Source organism: Scardinius erythrophthalmus, assembly GCF_964197995.2.
Source record: "Scardinius erythrophthalmus genome assembly, contig: HAP1_SCAFFOLD_277, whole genome shotgun sequence".
NCBI classification, from domain to species: Eukaryota; Metazoa; Chordata; class Actinopteri; order Cypriniformes; family Leuciscidae; genus Scardinius; species Scardinius erythrophthalmus.
The window spans coordinates 53,872-69,228 of record NW_028296334.1 but is presented as its reverse complement, the minus strand read 5'-3'; the positions used below and the strand labels follow the sequence as shown (position 1 = coordinate 69,228).

Here is a 15,357-nt window from a genome sequence, read left to right as displayed (position 1 = left end):
AATGAAACTGATCATTAAAACAGTGTTTAGAGCGAGAAGATCGACCCAAAATAACATGAAGTAAATCATGAGTTTCTGTTTCTGAAAATGATCCACAGAAGTTTATTAGCAAAGACACTAAAAGACAAAACAGTGTTTCTTCTGTCTTCAGGGAAATGATGTGGAGTGTGTTTGCATATTGATCAGATCTTCAGTGTGTGAGAGTGTTTATAGTGCTGTGAGTTTAACACTTCATCACTGACACACACAACAATCTTCATCAACATGACCTTCATCATCATCTTCATCTGGACTCTCACAGCGTTTGCTCAAGGTTTGTGGAGCACAAGTTTGATATTAATTCATTTCTTCAAGTATATTGTCAAAGTTTTGAGTGTATTTTCTTCTTGTTGTGTTTCAGAGTGTAGAGGACAGATCACCGTCACTCAGAGTCCCTCAATAACAGCAGAACAACCAGGAGGAACTGTCAATATCAAATGTAAAACCAGCAGAGATGTGAACAGGGATAGTGATGGGGATGATTATATATTCTGGTACTCACAGAAACCTGGAGAAGCTCCTAAACTCCTGATTCGTTATGCAAAAAAACTCCAGTCAGGAACTCCATCTAGATTCAGTGGCAGTGGATCTAACAGTGATTTCACTCTGACCATCAGTGGAGTCCAGACTGAAGATGCTGGACATTATTACTGTCAGAATTTGCATTGCAGAACAAATTCTAATGGTTATTGTGAGAGTGATCATGTGTTCACACAGTGATAAAGAGTCGTACAAAAACCTCTGTCAGTCAGAGTCACAGTGACTGAACTGAAACTGCAGCTGCTCAAACACTTCAGTTCAGCTTGAGCAGGCTAATAAGTCTGTTGATTTATCAAGTTAATCCCTCATTATTCAGATATTAACAGCATCATATAAATACATCACTCTAATTCAGAACAGATAATAATTATTTATATTAATATCTATGTATGGAGGAATTAGCAATAATATAAACATTTATTAAAAAATGAAAGATTACCCAACAGGTCCTGTCCTCCATTAAAAACAGCATATGCATGTCACCATATTTATTTGCATTTATTTTATAAACATCAATAAAAGTAAAGATGTTTCTATCATGTGTGACTGTAACGGTCATCAGTGAGAGTGTCCAGGATGGCCATCAGAGGGCGCTCCACCCCGGACAACACACACATCCACACACTCCATTCCCATAATCCTGAGTTAAGACTATCATCCACACTCACTTTCACCTGTCATTACCTTGTTTAACTCACTCCATAATAGTCTGGTGTTCACATTCATTCCCTGCGAAGACTTGTTTAGTGTTTGTGCTGCAATTCTGAGCGTTCTGTCTGTCATTCCCGTGTTCTCGGTTTTGATCTCTGCCCAAGGCCGCATTAATGCACAGGCTTAGCTGGGCTGAAGTTCAGGGGCCTCCCATGTTCAGGTTCATGATGAGCTGAAAAGGTCATATTGTTTTGTAACTTGTCAGGTTTTCTGTCAATCACTCTAATCGCACGTTACATGTCTGCTGATTGAGTGACCCACGTGGCCCCATAAGCCCCGTTCACACAGCCAGCGATTTTGTCGCTGTATGTCGCTAGTCTCTATACTGTGAAGTCGCTTGTGGGCGTTGGTAGTGCTCAGTGCCGCTGCTAGCCATTTTGGTGCCCTAAGCATAATTCCTTTATTTTGCCCCCCACCCCGACCCCGAGAAAAAAAACGTTTGTTTTTGCCAGTTTAACTTTGTATTACCAAACATATAACTCAATACCAATAACACAATAGCAGCATCACAGTATAAAACTTGAGAACACTAAAAAGAGAAAGTAAAATCTTCACAGCTTTGCTGACTTTGTAAACATATGTAGAATAGCCAACACACACTACACATTTGAAAGTGCAAACTTTTCTTCAGTAAACCGAATAGCAAAATAAAAAAATTATCAAAATAATCCAGACATGTTTTTCCCAAATTCAATGTCACTTTGAATAAATTACATTTATTAGACAAAATATTCAAACAAAGAATCTCATACTGGAAAAAAATTATAAACATTTAAAACTGAGAGCATGGCAGCCAAGGAGTTCTCCCTCTTAATTCCTTATTTATCAACTATTTGATAAATATAATATAATATAAAAGCATAATAAAATGAGGTGCAATAATGCACACAATTAAACAGTAGGCTATTGTTTGCTTTATATCATTCATAATGACATTTTATATTTTTTATATATTTAACAGGAATTGTTAGCCTACCATGTGCACTGCACTGACTGCTAATGTTAACTGTTACTGAGAAAGTATCAACCACCGTCACGTCAAAATAAACCATAAACTACTGCTCAATATCTAAAGAAAGATAGTAAAGAAAGTAACAGCTAGCTGGCGTCAATTATTTGTAAAATAGGTAATGTTTAACAGTAAAATCTCAATTTAGCTTGCACCGAAGTTATAAGTTATAATAACATAGTTTGCTAACAACATTAACGTCAGCAAGTTCGAGGCGCGTTACGATTAGCAGCAGCACATTTCCCCTATTTAAGAATGATTAAACATGGACTTACCTGCAAGTGATGCACGGGCATCATCTCGCAGTTTCTTGTTATTTCTTTTCTCAGATCCTGACTCCTACTGTCTTTTAGGGGCTATTTCCAAAAAAGTTCGGTTGAAGTCCAAAGTAGTCGATTGTCGAGTTCACGCGCATATATTTAGTTACCTATGATCACGCGCGTGAACTCGACAATTGACTACTTTGGACTTCAACCGAAAACAGGATGTAAACAGGTATGAGCGCTGGCTGAATAAACATCATTTTTATTCATATTTTTCACATCTACTGCAGTCAGATTCACCGTGTTCACTTTGAAGGAATCACTCACATTGGCTGTGCACTTGTAATGACACATCAAGGATGTTAAGAGCCTAAAAGCAGGTTTAAAACTTGCCCCATTGAAGTCAACAGGGTGCAAATTTTAAAAAGAGGATAACACAGTGTAGGCAACACCGATTTTTGTCGTTGTTCTCTGTATTGACAGCACTCCAAATGTACAAAAAAATGAGCTCAATGTTAAAATTGACCGGAGTTCTCCTTTAAATAAAGTGTCTTGTGTTTATGCTCAAGTGGGCTCAGTGATATGTTAATAACAATGTTATGGTGTTTTCTGGCTCAAAGAGGGAAAACACACTGTTGTAGGTCTCGAAAGAAACTAATGCACTTTGTGATGTAGATTACCTAGATATTACAATTTTTTAAAATGAGACTCTATAAATCGAGGGGATGTGGGGCCTACAAAACCTCTCAGCCCTGGGGCCTAACATTAGGTTAAGGCGGCTCTGTCTCTGCCTGTCCTTGGATTTTCCTTTTTGCCTGTGACCCTGCTATTGTTTGGACTGATTACTCAGTGTTTTCTGGATTACGTCTTTGGATTACCCTCTGTTCAATAAAACTGCATTTGGATCCTCAACCTTTGTGTCTCAGAGCAGTTCGTGACAGACGCGACTCTCAATCAAACTCAGTTATTCATGACTGACAGAGACTCGTGTGTGTGATGATCCTCATGTCTGTTCATAAACTGCAGGAACACACATGGATTTGGTGTAAAATTTGGGGATTAACAGCGACGTTTCACTCCAACTACAGTAAAAATATTCTCACAGCAGATATTCAGATTAATATACGAAAGGGTGTCCTGTAGATTTATTCAGAATTGTTTGTAAAATGTTTGTAACATTTTGGCTATTGTAGAAGAAGATGAAAGGTTATGAAATTTTTTTTTTTTTTTTTTTTTCTCTGTTGTCACTTCAGTGATTGTGTTTTGTGTCTGTTAATGAGTGACTGTCTTCAGGTAAATGATGTGGAGTGTGTTTGCATATTGATCAGATCTTCAGTGTGTGAGAGTGTTTATAGTGCTGTGAGTTTAACACTTCATCACTGACACACACAACAATCTTCATCAACATGACCTTCATCATCATCTTCATCTGGACTCTCACAGCGTTTGCTCAAGGTTTGTGGAGCACAAGTTTGATATTAATTCATTTCTTCAAGTATATTGTCAAAGTTTTGAGTGTATTTTCTTCTTGTTGTGTTTCAGAGTGTAGAGGACAGATCACCGTCACTCAGAGTCCCTCAATAACAGCAGAACAACCAGGAGGAACTGTGAATATCAAATGTAAAACCAGCAGAGATGTGTACAATGATGGTTCTGATGATCTCTTAGCCTGGTACTTACAGAAACCTGGAGAAGCTCCTAAACTCCTGATTTATTGGGCCAATCGCCTCCAGTCAGGAACTCCATCTAGATTCAGTGGCAGTGGATCTGACAGTGATTTCACTCTGACCATCAGTGGAGTCCAGACTGAAGATGCTGGACATTATTACTGTCAGAGTTTCCATTGCAGAACAGATTCTAATGGTTATTGTGAGAGTGATCTAGTGTTCACACAGTGATAAAGAGTCGTACAAAAACCTCCGTCAGTCAGAGTCACAGTGACTGAACTGAAACTGCAGCTGCTCAAAGGAGGATCTGAAATAACATCGTCACACTTGCATCTGAAATAAAACCATCTAAATTAATCTGACACTCTTAATAATTATAGAGTTCAGAAAGAGATTTTGTGCTCTTATAGATCAGTGACACATTTGAGATCTGAGTGATTTCAGTTTGCTCTATAGTTGCTGCCTTTTATTACAGTTTTTCTCGATTGCTTAAACACTATAACCAGGCTTTTGAACAAAAATTTCTAAACCATAATGCCATTTATCAAAAAGCACACCCATTTCCCTAAACTATAAACAATATTCCCTGTTTTGACACATGAGTCAGATTTGTTGAACTGTCACTGCAAAACTCTACACACAAATCCCTTCATTTCTCATTGCCTACACCATGTTGTCATTTATAAAGCACTAGCATTCAATATTGTTCACTCAAGTCAGCACAGCTTCAGCTCAGTTAGCACACAATTACCCAGGTGGAAACACTAAGAGTCAAAATTTAACACACATCAATCAGATCCTTCAATAGATAGATAAAAGGGCCCAAATCAGTTTGAGTTTTGGAACAATGGATCCAGAAAGACATGAAGGAAGAGGGATAAGAATGAGGAGGAGGAAGGGCAAGGACAAGAAGACAAGCAGTCTCAGATGAAATTCAAGTCACTCTAGTTGCCCATGTCTTTGTCAATGGTATGACTATGAGGGAGGCTGGACTACGAGTAAGGCCAAATTTGAGTCACTTTACCGTCGCCTCGAGAACCTTCATGGAGGAGTGGTGGCAAACAAAATTCTATCACTGAATAAGAGACAAACATTTCCAATAGTCTTTGATGAGGTGTATTTTCTTGCAAGAAAAGGCCAGCAGTCGTACAGTCACACAGAGTGGCACAGAGTGTAACGGTGAAGGCAGGGCTTTCTTTCTCCTTTATAGTCTTGACTCCCAGAATGTTATCTTTCAGGCAAATGATGGTATTTCAACCATATGTGGAACATTCTTAGACGTGTCCATCATATTGTATCCTTGTATAGTGGAGGCCCTCCTGTCATGTCCAACACTCTTTACCATTCCAATACACTTCGGATTCCATATTAGAATATGGTTTGTGTGTGTTCTTTTACTGTCATATGTTGGTCACACACATCTTACTGTAAGTAAATATAAAAAATTAAAAAAATTAGAGGAGAGAGTAAAAAAAAAAAGTAAAAAAAAGAGTAAAACAGGGGAAAAAAAATGTTTTTGTGTGTGTGTGTTTTCTGTGTATGAATAAAAATGTGCCAATGTATCCATTGGTTGTGTCTTTTGTGTTCATCATGTGAAAAGGTTTGTGAGGGGGGGAACCACAAGCAACATAACTTACCAGTTTTGCAAATGTTGTTTTGAATTTATTGCACCAGCGTGTTAGACTATGTTGTAGTGTGTGTGATTTTGAGGGCTTGTGTGTCCTGTCTGAGGGCAAAGTTTGGTTTTTCAGCAAGAGTGAATGGTTTTGAGTGTAGAGCTTCATTTTGACCTGAAAATAGGATGTTTGGGGAATTGGGTTAGACGTTCTGAATTTGTGTTTATAGTTTTGAGAATACGAGGCATAGTTTCAAGAAATGTGTTTAAGCAATCGAGAAAAACTGTAATAATAGATCTTAATTTTCATGGTTGTTTCATTTGACCATCCTAACCTTTAATTCCAAGTATTCTTGTCGCTTGATAAACTTCAGGTTGAGCCACTGTAGTCACTTGGACTAATTTAACAATGTCTTACTAACTTTTCTGGGCCGGCAGATGAAATTACCTAGAAGCCTATGAAGGAGTGAGACAGCTCTCAGATTTCATACAAAATATCTTAATATTTTTATTTAATATAAAATATATATATTACTTAATATCTTACAGTTTTTTTCAATCGCTAACAAGCGCTTACCCATACTTCAGATACTTTTTCTAAACTCTTAACACAGACTCACACCTACAAAACACAATTGGCCAAATGGTTAATTGTCTTCTCAAAAACACATTTAGTTAAATATATACTAACTCTTCATTTCAAAACAGAACACATGTTTCTCTGCACACACTAACTTTACCAAAACACTGGAAATCTGACTCAAAATGAAATGATTCTGTCAAAGAATAACACTTGTTTTCACTTCACAAGGTACATGCAGTCAATCAAAGTACACCAGGTTTCAAAATACTGGCTATTGTTGACATTACTAAAACTGCATAGACTTTTATGTTGTTTTATGTATGTTTTATGACTTTTATTTTACAGGTATTTGCATGCAAAACGTGCAATTCACCGTTTTACACTAAATTCTTGGTTGGGAACTGTACTGTATGTCCACATGTACAGTACTGTTCACATTCATAAGCATTCCAGTAAAAAGCAAATCAGTTTTTGTGAACCCCCACACAATTACTGTATCTAATCTCTGCGATCTTCAGGGTTAGGCCACATGTTTTCATCAAGATCACATCTGATATCATCCAAGGCGATGCACCTGGGATAAAACTGCTTGGTATGTCGGATCCACCCTTGGAGCCAGCATCCATGGCTTCAAGGAAGGACATCAGGTCATGTGGCTGATGGTCATAAACCTTCCACCTTCACATTACATTTCGTCCAGGTCGACGCCTTTTGGCCAGATTGAATCCTGCCTCATCTATGTATATGAATTCATGAGGGGCCTGGTTGGCCTCCAATTCCATAACTCTCAAAACAAAGTCTATGTAAATCATGTCATTACTGTATACTATACTGTACTGTAACCTATTACTGTGTAGGTTACCTACTTGCAAAGTGCAAAGCTTATAGAACTGGACATTGAATTGAATATACAGTAGGCTACACTATACCTGGACATATTGTCGTTGTAGCTCCTTGACTGTCTCACTGATATATTGTTTTTGAACTGATATCATTGCAGAAGCAGAGGTTTTTATAAACTTTCATATTGTAAAATATTACGTAGTACAATTTGAAATAACTGATTTCTGTTTAAAAATATGTATGTCATGTAATAAATTGTGTAAAATGTAATTTATTCCTGTGATGAAAAGCTGAATTTTCAGCATCATTACTCCAGGAAGATGCATATGGACTCGAAAAGCTTGTTTCTTCATGACATTGTTCAAAAGCAACACATTTTGCTAGCAATCAAAATCACATTTTGCTAAAATAATGAAATTTACAAAATGGTAAAAGTTTAATTTAAATGGTAAATAAATAAATGCAGTCCATACTGTATCTAAGGTTTGGAATATTGTTTTTGCTATTGTGGGATGTTGTGTGTTAACATTTGTAAATACTACAAAAACAGTCCATAATTTTGTTGGGAGGTATAGCTTGTCTGTTAAGAAAATGTAAGCATTGTGGAAATGTGTTCACTGACTGCATATTGTGTGAAAACGACAAGAAATGTGTGAATGGTATGGCCACAAAAGACCGATGCTGTGCTAATTGTGTTTAGAGTTTTGAAAATGTGAACACTGATTGGACAAACGCTTGTTAGCGACTGAAAAAAACTGTAATCCCTTCCGCTTGAGGTATGTGTTTGGCTAACTAGTTAGCACATAGATTTGTGACAGTCATTTGGTTTATAGCATTATGGCGGATGGTTCGTTGCTGGGGGTTGTTGGCGATGGCTATTCATTCCCGTGCTTTTGTTGGCATGGCGATAGTCTTCTGTGTGCGTGACTTGGATTTGCGACCCGCTATGAAATGAAGGTACGTGTAATTACCGCTACTGTGCAACGTTCATTCATAATTATGTTGGGAGAAATTTTAATGTTTAAATTCTAACAAGAATAATCTGTTCTCGGATACCATGCGTTCAGTGAGTAACACTATTTGATGCTGCTGCTTTATCGATCCTGGTTTCTCCTGGACAACTCGCTGGTTAGCGCGTGTGCGCTCGGTTCATGTGTTTGTGTTTTGCTTTTTGTACATTTACTTTATTGTTCTTCAGTGCCATTGCTGTATCTCTTTTGTTTGTTTCGTCTACCCTAATTTCTCCTGTGACAAACTCGCTCGTCAGCGCGTGTGCACTCGGTTCATGTGTTTGTGACACTTGCTTTCCAGCATATATTGTTTGTGATCGCTGGGTTGCTGGTGAAGTATGAAAGTGGAGTGAATATCCATCAAGTTTTGGTGCCAAATTCTGAACCTCAGCGTGGTTTGATGCATGATTCTCAGGTTTATTAATTAAATGTTTTTCTTCTGTAACTTTTATTTAAGTTTCGGTTGTTGTTATTTGTTTTGTTTATTTGGAGACCATTTTGTTTCTCGTTATAGGAGCCGAGGCTTCAGGGCCGGCCGCTCATAGGCCCTTGTGTGCAGTGGTGGGGTTCTGTCACGGAGTGCTGTGTGTTCATGACCGTATCGGTGTGTGTTGTGGTGAGACCTGTGCACAGGGTGGTATAGGAGTCTTGTGCTCATTAAACTAGTTTCCCTGCCATTGTTAAGCCTCGGCCTCCTTTTCATGTTTGGTTTCTTTAATGTTTGTATGTGTAACCTGCTCCTTCAGTCTTTTAATGTTTGAAGATTACTGCTTGATGATTGAAATAAAACTTATGGTATCCACGTCTCAGGCCCTCCTTTCGATAACCACGTTCCTGTGTGTCCTTTGTAGGTGGTTAAATTCATTAATATTCATATTTCCCTGTATAACAGGGTGGCGTAGTCAGCTATATCGTATAGAGGTTGCTTGCTCTCACCTCAATGCGGCGTCCCGCTACAAATGGTTTCCTTCTCGAGAAATTTCAGAACAGTTACTGATAAAGCAAAACCGCAACTTCTGGCCATTTGCTGAAATAGTCAATCAGTATTATTGCAATCTAACAGTCAGTTTCTCCCTTCTCGAAAGGTTGAAATGGGCCATTTAGTGAACCTCACTGTGAATGTTTTGGCTGATTTATCACTGGCCTGGCCGGTCACACATGCAGAGAGGATTGTGTGAACAAGATCGTCCATTCGTGGCCAGCAATACAACTCCCTCAGACACTGTTCGGTTCGCACCCATAGACTGTAAATAAAGATGGACGACGCACCTTCACTCTCGTCTATTGTAGAAATGCGAAGTCCCAATATGGCGCTGACATCTTGCGCTGATTTGAGACCTGATTCTGCGCAGTCGTGAGAGTGAGAGTCCCGTCCACACTCCCGCAGAATCGGTTAGTCCAGTTCACTGCAGAACAACTTATATCAGTGTGAAATAAACAGTTATGGACATGTAGAAATTAAAGTTGAAGCTCCAATTTCCCCCCGAAAATCCCCCAAAAGTGACTACTTCGTTTAGAGAAGCTGTCAATCATGGCGTCACATTCCCGTTTTTATAGCATCAAATAACTAAGACCAAACTTATTTAAAAAACGAACACTTAAACCTACATCAGCATGATAAAAACTACCTAAAATGACAGAAAACATCTTTGGAAAAAAATTTATTTGAAGTGTAATTTGATTGTTTAGTTTCCCTCGCGTCCCATTATAGACTACATGGAGAGGATGGGGTTTATGAGCGATACTGGGACCAGCCACCTGGGGGCGATTGAGACGCTTTGGCCTAACTTTTCAGCACTTGTGCGGCGCACTTGTTCGCACTAGCCCCTGATGTTCCTCATGTGCCAGAAGGATGAGGCGTTCCTGCAGTGCAATATGAACAATCAACGATTCCCTCTGAAAATCAGTGGCGATTCAACAACCAGTTCATGTCTAACTGGAAAGTATGGATGTAAGTCACTGAGGATAGACCTTTGCAGTTTAGGCCAATATGACTGAATTGTCTGGCATAACTGTGACAGTTCTGGACAGTTCTCGCATTCAGCTTCAGTAGTTCACACTCATGCTTCATCAAAAGTAGTACCTTGATCTGGTAGAGTATAAAACAGGCGCTGGCCTTCCGTCCCCAAAGCAAAGCAGCGAGACCCCTCGTCTGCGTATCTCCGGCCACGCATCTCCGTCATTATGAAAGACTTTCTGCCACGTCTCAAATAGATTCGGTGGCTCTCCACTGACAGTGAGAAACAGGGGTTTGCTCGGCACTGAAGCGCTCATCCTCATCGACAACTTGTGGTGTTTTCTCCCTTTTAACAGAACACACTCCATGCGGGGTACAATCATAGACTGTAAAAAAAGATGGACGACGCAATTTGCAACTTCACTCTCTTCCACTGTAGAAAAGTGAAGCCACCAATGTCCCAATATGGCGCTGTCACAGTAACAGAAGGAGAAGACTCAGATCTAACATAAAACAACAGTGTCTTAAACAGGAGGTAAACAGGTGAGCATGGGATTCAGAGTAGCAGGTTTGCACTTAGCTTTAACATTCACAGTTCTCTGTTGGTTGTAGTGCTGATGGTGTGTGTGCAGAAGTAATGACAGAGATGAAGAAGGACTGAGGACAGGGAAGTTTCCAAGGTGAGTATTTGAGTCTTTCCATAGGTATAGATGAGACCAGACGAAGATGCTAGTGTGAAATAACTGTTTGTATGAGTCCTAATGAGCATGTGCAGGTGATTATAACTCGTGTGATAATAATCTAGTGGGCAGAGCTGACGGGTCTGGTGCTGTGGATGGCTCTGAGACTGTGACAGGCCCTAATGATGGGACTGAGTCTGCGCAGAAGTGAGAGTGAAGTGGAGCCGCGGTATCAAGGTCCAGTTTACTGCAGAACAACTCATGTCAGTGTGAAATAAATCATGGAAATGTAGAAATTAAAGTTAAAGCTCCGATCTCCTCCCGAACAAAGTCAGTTGGTGCCTCAGTGACTACTTTACTCAGAGAAGCCATCAGTCTCAGCTGTCAATCATGTTGTCACACGCCCGCTTTTATAGCATTAAATAGCTACTTAAAAACACGAACAACTGAATTTACATCAGCGTAACAAAAACTACCTGAAATGACAGAAACCATCATTAATTTGGAGAGGACGGGGTTAATGAACTGTACTGGGACCAGCCACCTGGGGGCGATCAAGACGTTTGGCTTCAATTTTCAGGACTTGTGTGCAACCAACACTGAGGATGTGTCCGAAATTGCCAAACTTTTTTGAATAAGTAATTACTTCACGACTGCTTAAAAAGTACATTCTAGTATTAATGAGTGTAATATGAATGTAATCTGGACGTACTATATTGGCCATGTTGTCATTATCACGTGATCTACCAGTGTCAGTCGCTTCACTGTAGTCGGTCAATCTGGGGACATTTTGTCACACACTGCTTTTCACCCATATATAGCAGTGAAGTTTGTGATTTCAGATTCAGCTTAAACCTTTATTCTTTTTCTTCGCATTACTCAACACAGTTTCTCACTAGAGCCTGAAGTGCTGCAGTTCCTCATTATTACATCTGTTATAGTGAGCAATTACTATGAGCTGAACACCAAGTATTGTATACTTCTCAACACAACAGATCTGTACTGTGACGGACGGGTTTGACTCAAATATGCTCTGAATCAGAGAAAACTGAATGTGTAAACTGATATGAAATCAAACAAACCATATATTGTTTGTTTTGTACAATACACTATATGATAAAGTCAATGTAAGAAAGATGTTTTTGAGCCTTTTTCAAGTATCATCTCAAGCTTATAATGAATTTATTACTCATAACTTGTCACGTTAACTAAAGAAAACTAAGAGAGGACTCAAGTGCAAAGGAAAATAATATTTATTGGAAAAAGAAACACTTAAACACAAAACAAAACCCACGAGGGGGAAAACATTACTGAATACCAAAACAACAACTTCAAAAGTGAACATACCAAAACGGGTCACGGGGAAACGGGAGACGTGTACAAGACAACGAACCAGCACAAGACTACAAACACAAGGAGGCTAAATAGGGGAACAAACAAAGGAGGGTAACGAACACAACAGGTGGGGCAAATTAACCAATAACTGGATAACAAGATGGGAGGGGCTAAACGACAGACATGAGCACATGGCTCAAAACAATAAAACACCCATGTGCATAACAAGACAGGACAGGCATGTGACATAACCCCCTCCTTAAGGAGCGGCTACCAGACGCTCCACTAGGACAGGAGGGACGGACCAGGGCGGGACGGGAGGGACGGACCAGGGCGGGACGGGAGGGACGGACCAGGGCGGGACGGGAGGGACGGACCAGGGCGGGACGGGAGGGACGGACCAGGGCGGGACGGACCAGGGCGGGACGGGAGGGACGGACCAGGGCGGGACGGGAGGGACGGACCAGGGCGGGACGGGAGGGACGGACCAGGGCGGGACGGGAGGGACGGACCAGGGCGGGACGGGAGGGACGGACCAGGGCGGGACGGGAGGGACGGACCAGGGCGGGACGGGAGGGACGGACCAGGGCGGGACGGGAGGGACGGACCAGGGCGGGAGGGGAGGGACGGACCAGGGCGGGAGGGGAGGGACGGACCAGGGCGGGAGGGGAGGGACGGACCAGGGTGGGACGGACCAGGGCGGGACGGGAGGGACGGACCAGGGCGGGACGGGAGGGACGGACCAGGGCGGGACGGGAGGGACGGACCAGGGCGGGACGGGAGGGAGAGACCAGGGCGGCCAGGGAGGAACAGACCGTCCATCGGGCGACCAGGGCGGAGACTTTCCCTCGGGCGGCCAGGGCGGAGACTTTCCCTCGGGCGGCCAGGGCGGAGACTTTCCCTCGGGCGGCCAGGGCGGAGACTTTCCCTCGGGCGGCCAGGGCGAAGACTTTCCCTCGGGCGGCCTGGGCGGAGACTTTCCCTCGGGCGGCCAGGGCGGAGACTTTCCCTCGGGCGGCCAGGGTTCAGGAACTGGAACCACCGGCTTGGGCACTGGAACAGACACCACCGGCTCAGGCACTGGAACTGGCACTAGAACTGGCACCACCGGCTCGGGCACTGGAACCACCGGATCGGGCACTGGAACTGGCACCACCGGCTCGGGCACTGGAACTGACACCAACGGCTCGGGCACTGGAACTGGCACTGGAACTGGCACCACCGGCTCGGGCACTGGAACTGGCACCACCGGCTCGGGCACTGGAACTGGCACGGGCACTGGAACTGGCACGGGCACTGGAACTGGCACCACCGGCTCGGGCACTGGAACTGGCACCACCGGCTCGGGCACTGGAACTGGCACCACCGGCTCGGGCACTGGAACTGGCACCACCGGCTCGGGCACTGGAACTGGCCCCACCGGCTCAGGTTCAGGAACAGACACAGACACTGGCTCCGGCTCAGGAACTGGAACAGACACAGACACAGACACAGACACTGGCCCCGGCTCAGGAACAGACACTGGCCCCGGCTCAGGAACAGACACTGGCCCCGGCTCAGGAACAGACACTGGCCCCGGCTCAGGAACAGACACTGGCCCCGGCTCAGGAACAGACACTGGCCCCGGCTCAGGAACAGACACTGGCCCCGGCTCAGGAACAGACACTGGCCCCGGCTCAGGAACAGACACTGGCTCCGGCTCAGGAACAGGAACAGGAACAGACATCACCGGCTCAGGAATAGACACTGGCTCTGGCACCGGCTCAGGAACAGACACTGGCTCTGGCTCCGGCTCAGGAACAGACACCACCGGCTCAGGAACAGACACCACCGGCTCAGGAACAGACACCACCGGCTCAAGTGTGTGCGTAGCCCACACACACCACATGGCTGTGGCCATAATGGCCAGTGTCGCGGTCACTGAGGGCTCAGGCTCAGGAACAGACACCACCGGCTCGGGCACTGGAACTGGCACTGGAACTGGCACCACCGGCTCGGGCACTGGAACTGGCACCACCGGCTCGGGCACTGGAACTGGCACGGGCACTGGAACTGGCACGGGCACTGGAACTGGCACCACCGGCTCGGGCACTGGAACTGGCACCACCGGCTCGGGCACTGGAACTGGCACCACCGGCTCGGGCACTGGAACTGGCACCACCGGCTCGGGCACTGGAACTGGCACCACCGGCTCGGGCACTGGAACTGGCCCCACCGGCTCAGGTTCAGGAACAGACACAGACACTGGCTCCGGCTCAGGAACTGGAACAGACACAGACACAGACACAGACACAGACACAGGCTCCGGCTCAGGAACAGACACTGGCTCCGGCTCAGGAACAGACACTGGCCCCGGCTCAGGAACAGACACTGGCCCCGGCTCAGGAACAGACACTGGCCCCGGCTCAGGAACAGACACTGGCCCCGGCTCAGGAACAGACACTGGCCCCGGCTCAGGAACAGACACTGGCCCCGGCTCAGGAACAGACACTGGCCCCGGCTCAGGAACAGACACTGGCCCCGGCTCAGGAACAGACACTGGCCCCGGCTCAGGAACAGACACTGGCCCCGGCTCAGGAACAGACACTGGCTCCGGCTCAGGAACAGGAACAGGAACAGACATCACCGGCTCAGGAACAGACACTGGCTCTGGCACCGGCTCAGGAACAGACACTGGCTCTGGCTCCGGCTCAGGAACAGACACCACCGGCTCAGGAACAGACACCACCGGCTCAGGAACAGACACCACCGGCTCAGGAACAGACACCACCGGCTCAGGAACAGACACCACCGGCTCAGGAACAGACACCACCGGCTCAAGTGTGTGCGTAGCCCACACACACCACATGGCTGTGGCCATAATGGCCAGTGTCGCGGTCACTGAGGGCTCAGGCTCAGGAACAGACACCACCGGCTCAGACACAGGCTCGACGGCGGCCATCTTGTCAGGGGACACAGGCTCAGCAGGCGTGACGTGAACAGGCTCGGCGGCGGCCATCTTGTCCGAAGACGCAGGCGTGACGTGAACAGGCTCGGCGGCGGCCATCTTGTCCGAAGACACAGGCTCGGCAGATGTGACTTGAACAGGCTCGGCGGCAGCGACGA

At 44.4% G+C, this 15,357-nt stretch overlaps 1 gene segment (V, D, J or C); it reads left to right on the top strand.

Annotated features, from left to right (window-relative positions):
* The first annotated feature begins 226 nt into the window (after window positions 1-226).
* Window positions 227-10,052, top strand: LOC308686431 (putative non-functional immunoglobulin kappa variable 6D-41). The segment is given in 5 exons: window positions 227-313; window positions 401-691; window positions 4,006-4,017; window positions 4,105-4,294; window positions 9,992-10,052.
* The last annotated feature ends 5,305 nt before the right edge of the window (window positions 10,053-15,357 follow it).